At 38.2% G+C, this 14,174-nt stretch overlaps 1 protein-coding gene across 2 annotated transcripts in view; it reads right to left on the bottom strand.

Moving 5' to 3' along the window:
• ADNP (activity dependent neuroprotector homeobox) overlaps positions 1-13,443 on the bottom strand; it is a 28,476-nt gene extending 15,033 nt beyond the window's left edge. The window contains exons 1-2 of one of the 2 annotated variants that reach the window (XM_024750261.1): positions 13,045-13,443; positions 11,626-11,697 (exon numbers count right to left, since the gene is read on the bottom strand). The gene's annotated coding sequence lies outside the window, so the exon portion shown is untranslated. The remainder of the gene's footprint in view (positions 1-11,625; positions 11,698-13,044) is intronic. The other variant, XM_024750260.1, reaches the window with a different exon arrangement.
• Positions 13,444-14,174: the final 731 nt, after the last annotated feature.

Here is a 14,174-nt window from a genome sequence, read left to right as displayed (position 1 = left end):
TCTAAAACACAGTCCTGAACAGAAGCTGCTTATCTTTCAATTTCCTATAAGGTTTGGCAAAAGACCTTCTGGATGCCACAGGCTCGGCTCTTCACATAAAGGCAGCTTGGTCTCCTCTTTTTCCTCTCTTCCTCAATCCCAAATACCACGAAACAAGGAACTGTCTTGACTATCCAGGGGTAGAATGCTCTTCTGGATTAGCAGATAAAAACTGTGCAGCATGACAGAGGTAAAAAAGCAAAGTTTTAGTCTTCCCTCTTTTCCATCTCACCAGAAAATGTTCAGTAGTGTTGAGGCTAAAAAAGGGAGTATTTGGAAAGCCCAGAAGGATTAGAAAGAGAAACTACTTTGCCAATGAAGACACACTTGCACCAAAAGCTAAATTTAAATAATGAACATCAATTATGTTGCTTAGGATAATCATATTAGAACACTGTTAATAAAGATAAGAAGCAGGCAGGAAATGTAACTAATTTTTCTTCTGTTCTTAACTACTAACTGCATTAATTTTTTACTATTCTTTCAGTTTGGTAATAAAAGAAACCCAATTAACTGAGTAAAGTGTCAAATATAAAACTGCCTCCACTTCAGAAAAAAAAGGTTTTCTTCAAGTGTTTAACCAAATCAATTATTAAATTCCTTATAATTAAGTTTTCGTAGGGTGGGATACAGAGGGTGGGAGAGAGGGAGAGGGAAGAGATATGGGAACGTATGTATAACTGATTCACTTTGTTATAAAGCAGAAACTAACACACCATTGTAAAGCGATATACTCCAATAAAGATGTAAAATAAAATAAAAGAAAAAGAAGAAAGTTTTCGTAACTATTTCTTTGGTTACGCAAGGCAAAATGAGTGTATTCATCTAAATACAGCATCCTGTACAAAAATGTTTTATCACAGTAATACTTTTGGCCACCTTCTATGAACAATGTGTGAATCCTTTCCACAAACAACCCTGCTCTAAGAGACTCTCTGCCTGATTACTTTGTGAAGGAAGCACAAACCCCACCAGGCATCTTGTCCCACACCGGACAGCTCTGTTCACAACTTTACTCTTTACAATGCTCTGTAACCTGCCCACAACTCTCAGTTCAGCTACAGACGTCTAATTACATAGCCACCTAACAGCCTCTCAAGTTTTTAAGACACTTCCTCCTTCCCTCTCAAGACTTCCCCTTCTCCAAGTTAACCATGCTCAGTTCTTTTCACCATTCCTTCTGTTATCGCCTACGCCAGTCTCCAATGAAGAGGCTCCAGTTGGTCAATCTCTGTGGTGCCCTGAATAAACTGTTATTCCAGATGTGACATAATCAGGTCAAGTGGGACAACACTTCTCTAATTCTGGATATTATTTTTAAATTAATGCTCCTAAAAGGTGCATTTGTGTTGGTGGCAGCCACTTTACACATATAACTACAATCAATCCTTTTTTTTTTTTGCATATGTGCTGCCTTTTTCAGCATTAGCTGGTTTAGCTGATGAGAAAAAGATATGCTATTCTGAATCCATGTCTGATTAGAAGAGAAATAACTATCAACAGTCTTTAAGTATCTTCTCAATTGAAGGGGCATGAACATTCTAATTCCAAAATGAAGAACAAAGTACACACCTTAGGAGACAAGAGATTGAGATTCATATTCCAACTAAAACCAGTTATGAAAAAGCAGCACTTTGAATCACTGAAAAGAACCTAGGGTTTTGCCTAATCTAAACTCTTCTCATTTTACAGATTAGCAACTGAGGTGAAGCAAGTGGCTTAAGGGTGATGAGCGTGTCAATGACAGAGCTGGGTCTCAAGGTCATCTTCAGACCTAGAATGCAGTGTTCTTCCCATTACCCATGCAGATGAAGCTCTGATCTCTGACGTTAATTAAAAGTAAACAACAGCATGTTATATACACACATCTGAAAGTGCCAGAACTTTAATACCCAAGGTTGAAATAACCATAAATAATTCAGCCAAACCAGCTCAAGTGGAGATACAGAGATTAAGAATACACACACAGGGCTTCCCTGGTGGCGCAGTGATTGGGGGTCCGCCTGCCGATGCAGGGGACACGGGTTTGTGCCCCGGTCTGGTAGGATCCCGCATGCCATGGAGCGGCTGGGCCCGTGGGCCATGGCCGCTGAGCCTGCACGTCCGGAGCCTGTGCTCTGCAGCGGGGGAGGCCACAGCAATGAGAGGCCCACGTACCGGGGAAAAAAAAAAAAAAAAGAATACACACACTTATCTCAGGTCAGATGGTCCCATCACATCCGAAGAAGTGAAACATGAACTCAGCTCTGAGACCACTTGCCCTAAAGCGCTTTTAACATCACCGTGGATGCCAACAGTCACTAGATGGTCACATCTGATGGATATCTTTCTATCCAAACTGTAATGGTAATATATATATATATATTTTTTTAATTAAAAGTTTTTAAAAAAATTTTTTGGCTACACCGTGCGGTATGTGGGATCTTAGTTCCCCAACCAGGGATCAAACCCGTGCCCCCTGTAGTAGAAGCGAGGAGTCTTAACCACTGGACGGCCAGGGAAGTCCCTGTAATGGTAATATCTTGCAAAATGAAAACCACAATTTTAGAATCCTTCAACAAAACAATACCTTTTCAAAAACCAGATACATCCTATGTCTCTCCTATTGATAATGGACCAGTTATCCATTATCAATACTCAAAGCACAGTCTTCTGAAAATTGCTTGGGAAAAGCAGAGGCTTTCGTCATCTTTTTTCCCTTTCTAAAGGGCAGGGGTAGGCAGGAGACTAGTCGGCTCTCAACTAACTACCTCTTAGTCTCCTTTCCCCTGCCAAATTCCGTTCATTCTTGTTACAAAAGCAATTGAGAAATGAAAACATATGCCCACACAAAAGCTTGTACACGTATGTTCTCAGCAGTCTTCATAATATCCAAGAAGGAAAATCAACCCAAATCTCCATCAACTAATAAATGGTTAAGTAAAACATGGTATTGATACAATGGGATATGATTCAGCCATAAAAAAGTGAAATACCGATATATGCTCCAACATGATGAACCCTGAAAATATTATGCCAAGTGAAAAGAGTCAGTCACAAAAGGCCACTTATTGTATGATTCCGTTTATATGAAATATCTAGAATAGGCAAATCTCAGAGACAGAAAGGAGATTAAAGTTGCCTAGGGCTGGAGGAAATAGAGGGTGATTGCCAAGGGGTACTGGGTTCTTTGTGAAGAAAATATTCTAAAATTAATTGTGGTGATAGGTGCACAACCCTGAATATATTAGAAAACACTGAATTATACACTTTAAATGGGTGAATTGTATGGTATACGAAAGATATCTTAAGCTGTTAAAAAAAAAAAAGCAATTAGGCCTAGTATAAGATTACAAGATGTAGATAAGGCGAAGAACACAAATAATTTTACCCAGAGACAATAGTAAATACTGGGGTATACTTATCCTTCCAGATTTTATGCATGCATAATTTTTCTCAAACAACAAAAGGAAGAGATGTATTTCAGTATTTACTCAAGCAGCAAGAAAACCAATGTTGCTTGAAAATTTTATAAATTCATTTTTAAACTATGCTTTCCAATACGGCAGATACTAGCCACAAATGGCTATTAGGCCCTTAAAATGTGGCTAGTCTGAACTGAATTGAGGTGCTTTAAACTTTTATTGTGCTACCCTCACCGCCATCCATCTCCACAACTCTTTTCACCTTGCAAAACTGAAACTTTATCTCCATTAAACAGTAACTCCCCATTTCTCCCCACCCATCTGCACCTGGCAACCACCACTCTGTTTTGCCTCTATGATTCTGACTACTCTAAGTACTTCACGTAAGTGGAATCAAAGTATCTGTCCTTTTGTGACTACTTATTTTACCTAGCAATGCCTTCAAGGTTTATCCAGTTGGAGCATCATGTCAGATTTCCCTTCCTTGTACGGCTGAAAAATATTCCATGCTATGTATATATCACATTTATCCATTCACCTGTTGGACACCTGTTCCGCCTTCAGCTATTGTGAATAATACTGCTATGACCATGGGTGTACAAGTATCTCTTCAAGACACTGCTGCTGGATCACATGGTAATTCTGTGGTTCTACCATTTACACTCCCAACAGTGTACAGTTCCAGTTTCTTCACATCCTCACCAACACTTTTTTTTTTAAACACTAACCATCTTAATGGGTGTGAGATATATTTTCATTGTAGTTTTAGTTAGCATTTCCCTAATGACTAGTGATGTTGAGCATCTTTTCATGTGCTTTTGGGCCATTTATACATCTTCTTTGCCCATCTGAGATATGCTTTTAAGCATAAAATATACTTGGGATTTCCAAGACTTAGTATGATAAAAATGCAAAATATCTCATAAATACCCTTCCAAAAATAGACTACATGTTGAAATGACAATACTTTGGATATATTGGATTAAAAATTAAAATTGGGCTTCCCTGGTGGCGCAGTGGTTGAGAGTCTGCCTGCCGATGCAGGGGACACGGGTTCGTGCCCCGGTCCGGGAAGATCCCACATGCCCCGGAGCGGCTGGGCCCGTGAGCCATGGCCACTGAGCCTGCGCGTCCGGAGCCTGTGCTCTGCAACAGGAGAGGCCACAACAGTGAGAGGCCCGCATACCACAAAAAAATAAATAAATAAATAAAAATTAATTTTACTTTTTATTTTTAAAAACGTAGCTACTGAAAACATGGATAAACCTCAAAGATATTATGCTAAGCAAAATAAACCAGTCACAAAAAGACAAATATTACATGATTACACTCACATGAGATACTAAAAGTAGTGAAATTCATAGAGACAGAAAGTAGAAGGTGGTTGCCAAGGGCTGGTGGGGAGGGAGAATGGGGATTTACTGTTTAATGGAAGAGTGTTCTGTTCTGCAAGATGGAGACAGTTCTGGAGATGGATAGTGGTAACTGCTGCACAACAATGTGAATATACTGAATGTCACAGAACCGTATACGTAAAAGTGGTTGGTTAACATGATAAATTAATTTTACGTTATGTATATTTTACCACAATTAAAAATAAAGTTTAAAAAAAAAGTGGCTACTAGAAAACATAAGACAAGAGTAGTGAATATGGAACCCGATAAGGCTGCTTGTAATTTTATCAGCAGGGCAATCTGGGTTCAAAATCAGAGACATTTATCACTGATGGGTCTCTTTGCCAAAACTATGAATATTAAGCATCTGTTAAGACTGTTTAAGATTCCTTTGAACAGGATAGATCCTCTAGAGCAAGTCCTGGATGTAAAAGAACAACTTTGAAGGCCTTTACAAATTTCCAGACCATTTTGGACAATTTTAAACGAGTGACTCTATGGTAATATATCAACAGCCCCCAAACTGTTAAGCACTTAAAAAAAAAAAAAAAAAAACTTAGTAGAGAGTTCTCCTTCCTGGCAAATCTGCTCCACTCCAAGAGGCCAGGAACAGAGGAATATATCACTTTTGTCAACGTCAAAGGCCCAAATTCATTCTGCCTTAATTAATAGTTTAATCCAGCTAGAGTTACTTTAATGAATTCAATTATTTTTAATTTTGCAAAACTGAAATGATTCTAGAGCATGAAGCAGCAGTACAGAAATGATTTTCACAGAATTTCCATGTATTAAATTTTCAAATCACCTTAAGTTTCTTTCAAACAGTTACAGGATAGAACTGTAAAAGGGGAGAGGTCCCAGGAAAAATAAAACAGGAAGCCTTTTCAAAGGTAACAGAAAGATGAAAAATTTAATTTTAGTCCTTTACGCAAGTTTTATTTTCTTTCATATTGGTGTGGCTCATTAATAACAAACCAAGAATCTAATGGGAAATAAAAAGCCTGGTTCACCACATTATCAATCACCAAAATTACAATGACTCTGTGACTTAGAAAGTTTTATTTTAAATGCTCATCACAGGTGATCTCAAGAGATTTAGTAAAATATGACCTGAAAGTATAATTCATACAACTAGTAAAGAGATATTTATGTCTTTAAATTAGAATCACTATGAATCATTTTTCAGCGCAGATTAATTGTCCTTATCTCAACTGATAGGCTAAATAGAACCCTTAAAATATGCAGGAGGACAAGGATGCCATCTCACTATTCAAGGCAAAGAATGTCCACTACAAGGACCCTGACTGGTTTTTTTCCCCTGCTATATTCTCTAACACGTTCTTCATTGGCCGGCACATAGCAGGCACTCAGTAAGTGTAGAATGAATGAACAGTCCCTGCCTACAAAAGTCTTATAGAGATGACACCCCATAAATATATACAGGAAAGGATGCAATATGTCAGATGTGTCACAAACTAGATGCTCTGAGGCTCTGTAAGAGGGACAGTTCATTCTCAGCAGGGGCAGTCAGGAGAGGGCGGAAGTAGCTGTTGAGCTGCGGCCACTATGTTAGGTTGGAGAATCTGCACTCACTGCAAAAAAAAGTCTCCCTAGCACAGTTCCAGAGGTGGAAAAGCAGAGTTTTAGGAACTACTGCAGAGAGTCAGAATGGCTGCTGTGTCAAGCTTCTGAGTGGTAATAAACGACAAGGCTGGAAAGGCAGGATGGGGATAGAATGGAGGCCTTGAGTGTGAAGCTAGAGCCTGCTGCCATGTCTAGCAGGCACTGAGGAGATGCTGCAGTTACTGGAGTAGAGAAGTGATACAATTTTAATGGCGCTTTGAGAGAATTAATCTGGTTGTGTTTGGCAGGTCCCATTAAAAAAGGTCTGGAGTAAGTAGATTAAGTAGAAGAGTGGATACCAGGCCTAGCCATTGTGACAATCACTTGAGGGAGCTTACACCCATTCCAGACCTACCTACTCAATCTGAAACATCTGCAAAATAGCCAGAACTTTAGGTATAAGGTAACAAGATACTGAAATGACAGCACAAGGACGGGGAGAAGAAGTTTAAGTATAAAGCCTATAGCCAACATCAAAATTTGTGTTTTCCAGTAGGACTACACTGGTTTCATGAACAAATATTTAGGTTACCTCTCAGCCACGTGTTAAGATTTTTTCCCTCATAACTTTAAACTTCTATAATAAGTAGGGTAACATAGTACAGTAAAGCTTTCCCCTGCTAGAAAAGATGGTACAATGTAGTAAGAAAGAATATAGCTCTAGAGGTGGACAGATCTGTGTTTAAATCCTTGCTCTGCCACTTACTAGCTTTGTGACTCTAAAAATCTTACTTTACCTCTGGAGGTCTGTCTCCTATGGTATAACCAGTATAACACCATTCTACTGTTCAAATGTCAGAAGGATTAAATAAGATGATGCCAATTAATACTTAAAGCAGTTATTATTATTATTACCTTAAACCAGGTCAGATACTGGAGCAATCACTCTGAAATTTATGAGTTCATACCAGGATATAATCTCTTAAAAAGCACAGACCATCATTATTCCTGAGAATCAGATGTGGTTGCCACACATCTGTTCCTGTACACATTACAATGTGCATTTATACTCACACGTAAGAGTGTTTTTTATATATTTGTGTGAGCCATTCATGTTAGAGTTAGCATATTAACTTTACAAGCTCTGTGGCACTTACAACGGTTATGCAATAGAACATTCGCAAGTACCCAAAATAAACCTAGGTGACTTAGAAATATAAAGGTGTGACCTAGAGTCTGCTTATTAAATATATATATATATTTCTATAATATAAAATTTGGGTTACTCCTCTTTTAAGGCTTTCAGACTAAAAAACTAGTGCCTACAACTAGGAACTGTTATTACCGCTGCTGCTTATCCTGTTGCTTTTGAGTATTTAGATTTCAGACAAGAACCCTAGCTGTGACCACCAGAACTTCTAGCACACTAACGGAACCAACGGTTTTCAGGGTATACTTCTCAGAGTGTGCTGAGAGACTGTAAGAGATATATAGAGATGGAGGGGAAGCTGACATTTAAGAGACAATGTGAAAGCTGCCCCTTTAATCAGTTTTATATACTACAGTTCACATAAAATTTTATTTGAAAGGGGGAAAGATACCTCACTACTTAAAAAAGGACAAAAACGATTGAGAACATCTCTAACATCCCAATCTAGCTTCAGGGAGACTGTGAGATGGGAAGCATTTCCCAATTTACTCCATTTTAAATAGGCATTCCAGCAAGACATACTGTGGGAGTGATTCCAACACCATGCTGCCTACATAAGAACTCCTTAGGCTTAGTGCTGCTTGCTGTCAATACAGGTGAACAACCTGGCTTAAGAGAAGTGTGAAAAAGGGAAATCAATTAACGAGCAGGCCTAAGAGAACATCCAGATATGTCCATTTATAATCATTCCAGAAGCATGCTACTGGTCTTCATCTAAATGGCCTAAGACAAAAAGTAGGTTATTTTCAATCCCTTAATAAGTGTTCCATGCTGTCTCAAAACTACTCAAAATAATTTTCCCATAGTAATGGGAAATGTATTTTTCTCACCATTCTTGAGCAACAAAATATGTAATTTATTTGAATCACCTTCTCACGTTTTTCTAAGCTATCTCCTAGAGTCAAGGCTTAAGCGAAAGCATTATTCTTAGAGCAGGTTTTGCCACTTGATGGCTCAATCCTCACACTTTCCACAGAAATTTTATTTATATTTTTCTGATCTCAAACCAGGATTCTAAGCACTCCCTGCATTAGGACACACCCAGTCTCAGTTCATACCTTTCACAAGATCAAGAATTCTAATTGTTGACTTAAACGTACATTTAATAAATTCCACCACATTTCCACTAGATAGAAGTTTCTTCAGATATATCAGGTTTCAAGAGACCACTCATATAGGTCCTCAATTGTTGCCAGCTCCCATCAGAAAAGGAAAGCCTTACAGATTTTCAAGAGAAGCACAGGTTTCCACAAGCTCTTAAATGGGGCATAGAGGGTTCAGAAAAAGAAAAGGCAGAGGGCAAAAGCCAGCAATTATCTGTCTAAGCAAAAATAACTGCTCAGAGTAGAGAAGGAACAAGACTGCCCTAAACCAAAACACTGGGAAAAGCAATGGACCATAAACAAACTTTCTTTTTAGATCCTTATACAGGCAACTTCAAACCTTATACAGTTGCTACTTCAACTAACTACCACCAGCACAATTCACTGGTAAAGAAGCTAGTGAAGCTAACTGCTTTAACTGCGGAGCCCACTTGGGATCCTTGGCTGTTAGCTAACATCCAAGCACAAAACATCACTAAGAAGTTATGAAGCACTCATGTGGGTCTTCATTAGCCAAACAGCTCACAGGGGCCCTATAAAAGCCTGTGTTCCAAACACAGACCTGGGAACCAGCCCAGACATATTCCATGGCTCACTTCATCACTGCACACGGTAGTGCCTTGATTTCCCTACTTGTGAAATCAGTCCTGAGAGAACTGAGAATGGTTTATGAAGTGCTTAGAAAAATGACACCAGTATTATTAATATTATAATATCATAAAGGCCAGCAAGGGGGCCTGTACACTTATAGTTCATCCTTATTAAAGACATCAACCAAGTCATATGAGAAGTAACAAACACAAACAACCCAAAGCTAAGTGACTCAAGTACAAATCTATACCCTTACTGGAAAAGGAATTAGGATGTGGAGGGATTTATTTTTAATTCTAAGAGATGGTCAATGCAGGAGTCTCTTACAGATCATGTGCATGTTTTTGAATGATAACTCAATCTTAAACTGTGGCATATGTTCAGGGCAGCCTTCCCTTGGTAATTCTATTCAAAGTCTTTTATGCTCTTCTCTTAATTTCCAAACCTTTATTTCTGGAACACTGCTAAAATTCTTGAGATATCAGGATTTCTCTCGCTGCTGTCTTGGAACTAAGCTAGGGATCAATAAAACCAAAGAGGACTGTGAGTGCATCTCAAAGAAGTCCCAAAGGCAAAGGACAGGAACACATACACGGAGATGAGAGAACCAAGCAAGGAAACAGTGAAAAGAATTTTGCATTTTACACGTATTAGAACAAAAATGTGCACCCCTAAATCAAAACTCACTTTACATAGTTGGCTCACATTTTATCCGTGACTTCCTATATATACACGCATATCCCCATATAATCAAGTTGATATATATATATCCCAATCTAAGAGGCCTGTTAATATGTAGAGAGCCTTCTCTTTCCAGGGAGGCAGAATGTGGATTCTCATTTAAGCCGACCTCGAAACTGGCAGATATCAAAGGTAGGTCATGACCAAAACAAAGGTATAAGGGGTACTAAGACCGTAAGGGACTGAGGGAGCACAATCACCCTTCTCCTCACTTTCTAATGGACAAGATCAGGCAGACAAACAACAACAACAAAAATGCAGTCACATGGAACTGTGGCCACTCATGCTGGGCAAAACATGGGTGGCTGTTCTTATAAAGTGTCTCAACGATCAAGGTGGAAAGTGCCAACATGTAAACAAGAAACAGCCTCTACATTCAAGATACCAATTCAGTTAATTAGTGCGGGGCTTTGGTTCATACCAGTTTCAAATGCCAAGTTTCCAAACTAACAACATAAAATGTATATGCACATCAGCCAAACATGGCATTTGCTCAAGACTTAATACCACAAGTTCTCACAAAACTAGGGGAGAAAAAAATTTTGTAAGTTCATGTGATGCTAATAACACATCACGCTCTGTGAATCTAACTAAAATTATTTACATAGGTGAGCAACATTTTTCTTAATGTTCATGCCTCTTAGGCAAGTAGATGAAAGTTACACTCTTGTGGAAAATATTTTACCTTCTGGAAGACATAACAGACTTTATGACATTCTTTAAAAGTGAAAGTCCTTTGGAAGTCTAGGTTGAACAAGTAGCTCATTACACAACAGTACTGGGCACCTTGATGTAAACTACAAATTAGGTTCTAGTAAGAATTTCAAAAAAACGTTTGTAGTTTCACATCATTTTTAAAAAGTTTATCTAAGATTTAAACAGAGTAAAAAAAAACTCTGACATTTGATTTTTTTCTCTGCACAAATGTATTGTTTCCAAACATTATCTCCAATATTTGCACCTTTTATTTGTATTTAATGTCATTTCAACACTAAAAAAGTGAACTGTATTTTATGTATACACCCACCCAGCCATTAACAAAATCAAGGTCTACTACAACTTATGCCATTTGTTATTTATGCATGGTTCTCAAAAGAAAAAATACTACCTAAATTCTGAAGTTTTTCTTTTTTTTCCGTAAGGTAGGGATCCCTACTTGCTCCTTTATAACAGAATAGCTCTATGTTCCTTGTTAAACTGAAATTTTCACAATTAAATGTGAAGTCACAAAATGTGTACATCACCTTAAATATATTAACCACCAGACTGCTAAATATTTAACATTTCACAATTCTAAAAATTATTTTTAACATCTTCCAAAATTTATAAGCAGTTACTTTAATATATAATGTACCTAATATAATTATGCTTTCAGCAATCAAATATAAATAATAAATGTAGGCATGTATGTTAATAATAAAAATCAAAATTCATTTTTACTCGATAAAAGCCTCCCGATTATTTGGGAGCAAGTACATGTTCATGGAAAGGTTTGCTCTGATCAGAGAATGTTCAAGGTTTTTAGAAGCTTAGCAACTCTTGAGACTGGGTCATCAAAATAACAATAATCAAGAACTTACTTGACACTTAGTCTGTTCAACATGGTGGCGTTTTATTTTTAATATAAATAGTATTAGAACTTTTCCTGCACTCTGGTTTAAGGAAAAAAAGAGAAATTTAAGCAAAACAAATTCACAATGGGTATGTTTAAAATCAATGACTTTCAGAATAAACAGGAACAAGGGTCTTTAGAGATTCATAGCCCAATCTCCTCTATTTCCTACACAGAGACTGTAAGAGCCAAAAAGCAAAGATTTAGTTAGTTCGAAGTATAGCAGCCTCTAATAAGGCAGTGTTAGGAAATTTTCAACAAGGGCCAAGACAAAGAAGGAACTTCTACTTAAAGTTCAATTAAATAGAATACCCATTCCCCACCCTCTAGTTAATTGAGGCTTTTTAATGAACCCTCACAGTTTACCTAAATTCCAGCCTTCAAGTCCAATTGTTCGACCTTTTTTCTTTTCTTTTTTTTTGGTGGGAGGGAGAGGGAATGCCAAAATCAGGGAACATTTGAAAGTGCAGAATATATGCTTTTTAAGAGCTCACAGTAAGTTTTCCCACAGGGGAAAAATGGCTATTACCACTAAGGACATCGGTTAACATTATATCTTACGTATAATTTGCTAAATCAAACGAAAGCACCTTCACAAACTTCACCTCCAACACACCCTCAAAGAAATGCTATTCATATTACTCATTTAAAAAGTGATATAATTCTATATCAAACACAAATTCAAGTCAAAATTATATCTACTTAATACTAAAAAGTATTTAAAGATTACAATACCCTTTAAATTATATATCTGATTCTTCTGATTACTAAACAAATTGTAAAAGCAATTAGTTAAGTCTCTAGTGGAATACCTGAACCAAGCTGCCTCCTTTTCACTCACCAAAATGTTACTTGGTAGCAAATGTCCAATGCAAATTCTCCCCTAAGCACCAACTGGTTATGTATCAAAGAATACACCAGTTCATTTTCCCATAAATTTATCTTGGTGTATCTTTATAAAATACCTGCAACGAAGTCTTAAAAGTACCCTTAAGTATCAACAACCACTATCCATCTTTGGTAGCAAGTACCTGTTCATGGAAAGGCCTGTTCTGATCAGAGAATCTTTAAGGTTTCTGAATGCTTAGCAACTCTTGAGATTGGGTCATCAAAACAGCAGTAATTGAATACTTAATATATTTTATACACAAGAGTGCAGAATGCAAACGATTAAAACAATATTAGCAACTTCAAAATTTTCTCTTAAACAAGGCACAAGTCATTTCTCTGTTCAGAACCCACATCTGCAACCAGCTCTAACCCGTTCCTTGAGGAATGTGGCTAGGCTGAAATTTTGGAAGTGCTGGCTTTGGTGGTGACCAAGGAGGAAGAAGTCTCTGGCTTCCCTGTTGCTGCAGTTCCCACCCTCCAAAATGAATATACCCACCGGTGTGAATTGACAATGTGGTCCAAAGAGCAAGGCAGGAACGGAGTCCAGATCCTCAAAATGGTAGTACAGGGCATAACCACTAGGCCACCTATCAGTTCAGTACAAAAAGTACAACCCTGTGCATCATGGTGCAAAAGCTGGGGCCTAGGTTTCGCATTGTGCATCTCACACCTATGGAAATAACAAGAGGAGTAAAATCTATAGAAATCAACACACCCTATGAAAGTGGGTGCTCACAGAAGACTGGTGTCAACACTTTTGCAAAGGCGGTTGGCTACTGAGATAACGAACAGCAACCGCAAGTCCAAAGTTGGAAAGAAAGAAAATTTTACAATCAACTCTGTTGAGTCTGACAATGAAGAACTCAACATGGGCTTGATGTTTACCAACAAGGCTTTGCAAATCATGACACCCATCTACATACTTATGAAAATTACTACCCCACTAAAATCTAACATCCCTCAAGGATTTTCAACTCTCAAAGAGCTGAAAAGGTTGGGGCCACGAAGAAGGGAAGTAATCAGCAATTCCCCCAAACCTGTTACTCTGAGGTTTTAAACTTTTCCCTTTACCATCTGACCTTGGGAAGATAAGGTGACACATTCAAAGCTTAAGGTGGGAGAATTCCAGAGAAGGGGCTATCTGTGTACCAAGGATGTGCCAAGATGATTCCTCAAGAACAAATGTGGGTTGTCTAAGGGTCAACAGTTCTGAAAAAGTAAAAAGAGAGAACTTCTAAAACGCAGGGTGAATTCTTTAAAAGAAATAAAATCACTGCTCTTGACTCACTTGATCCTTCACCATGTTGCTGTCAGCTCACCAACTAAGAGTGTGTGAGTGTGTCTTGCTGGGTCCATTTTCCCATGGTCTGTAGAAGGCGCTGTGAAGCACATCCTGTTCTAGCTCTGGGGCCCTTCCCCCCTCTGCAGCCTTACCCAGTGCAGGGAATGCGCCCCCTACTGACTCCAACACTCATCGCCTTTAGCCGACTTGGCTGCGGTGCATTTTGGGTGGGGGCTGGTATTTTCTTCAAGGCCATAAACCAGAAGCAACAATGCGGATTTATAAGGAAACTGTATCAAGCTACCCAAGAGTTCTTTTGTTTTTGTTTTTTCCCCATTCTGAAG

This window comes from Neophocaena asiaeorientalis, unplaced genomic scaffold, assembly GCF_003031525.2.
Source record: "Neophocaena asiaeorientalis asiaeorientalis breed wild unplaced genomic scaffold, Neophocaena_asiaeorientalis_V1.1 scaffold606, whole genome shotgun sequence".
Lineage (NCBI taxonomy): Eukaryota > Metazoa > Chordata > Mammalia > Artiodactyla > Phocoenidae > Neophocaena > Neophocaena asiaeorientalis.
Note: the sequence above shows the minus strand (reverse complement) of the source record. Positions and strands in the feature narration are given on the sequence as shown.